This window comes from Alosa alosa, chromosome 12, assembly GCF_017589495.1.
Source record: "Alosa alosa isolate M-15738 ecotype Scorff River chromosome 12, AALO_Geno_1.1, whole genome shotgun sequence".
NCBI classification, from domain to species: Eukaryota; Metazoa; Chordata; class Actinopteri; order Clupeiformes; family Clupeidae; genus Alosa; species Alosa alosa.
This window is the reverse complement of record NC_063200.1, coordinates 11,443,977-11,445,583: the sequence shown is the minus strand read 5'-3', so window position 1 is coordinate 11,445,583 and position 1,607 is coordinate 11,443,977.

Sequence of the window (1,607 nt, the reverse complement as noted above, 5' to 3'; positions counted from 1 at the left end):
GTGGACTCTTGACAGTGCTCTTTTTTGTAGCCCGGAGGCATTCATCTTGCGTAATGTTGTCAAAACGTGCCCTTGCCGTAGCCTACTGACCCACTCCTGTTTGTGACCTCTGCTGAGGAATCTATTTAATAAATCTTCCGCCTGTGTTGAATATGACTCATCATCTCTACATATCCTGCGAATCCGATGAAACTGGCTAAGGGGGAGGCTTTTAATCAGTGATTGTGGATGGAAACTGTCTCCTCTCAACAAAGTGTTGCGGTCAGTTGGTTTACGATAAAGATCTGTTTTTAATTCACTCCCGTCTTTATAGACCTTGATGTCCAAGAAACTGATACATTGCATATCATGTTCCAAAGAGAATTTAATATGGTCACTGCAAGAGTTAAGATATGAATAAAAATCCATGAGTTCTTCCACTGTGGAGTCAACAATTAAGAAAACATCATCAATGAATCGTTTGTAGAATAAAACCTTTTAATAAAACGGATTTGCTGGGCTCAAGATGATTCTCAAAAAGACCCATGTATAGACAAGTGTAGTTTGGTGCCATTTTGCTGCCCATTTCTTTGTATGTAGAAACTATCCTGAAATCGAAAAAAAATATTGGTTAAAACTATATCAGCTAAGTCCAAAATACAGTCTATGCTGGGCTTGGAATCAGGCTGATTCAGGGTGAGAAAATGTTTTAGTGCAACTATGCCACCGTCGTAAAGGATATTCGTGTATAAACTTTGGACATCCAGAGTGGCTAACAAAATGTTCAATTTTACCTCAAACTTTTTTAATGACTCAATAAAGTCTATAGAATCCCTCACATATGATGGAAGGGTGACCACTGAAGGCTTCATGAAGTGATCCACATAGGCGGAGATGTTCTGCGTTAAACTCCCTATCCCGCTTACAATAGGCCTCCCCTCTACAGGGGTGTCTAAACCTTTGTGTATCTTGGGGAGAGTGTATACGACAGGTATCACTGGGTGTTCTACCTTTAAGAATTCAAAGACACTTTTTTCAAATTCATCCTTTTCAAAATGATGGATAAGTTTATTGTGCACCAACGTTGATAACCTCTTAGTTGGATCTGAGGACAGTTTCTCATAAAAAACAGAATCACCAAGTTGTCTTTCGATCTCATGATTATAGTCCACAATATTCTGCAACACAATAGCACCGCCTTTATCAGCGGGGCGTACCACAACCTTTTTGTCTTTTCCCAAATCAATCAAAGCCTCTCTTTCTTCTTTTGACAAATTATTATACACTTTGTACTCTTTTTTCTTTTTTAATATGCTATTACATCATTTTCCACCAAACAACAGTATGTATCAAGGGATGCATTGCGATGCTTAGGCGGAACAAAGGTAGATCTCTTTTTGAACTGGTTGCAGTTTGGGGCAATGGGGTCAGGGGCAGGCAATGAGTCGGGGAGATACGCACGCACAGACTCACACGCATGCACACACAGGCACACACACAAGCACATGAACGCACAAACACGTACACGCACACATGCACACACACACACATAAATACACCCACACACAAACACACACCCACACACACATAAAAACACACAAATGCAGGCAAGCAGGCACATGCACATA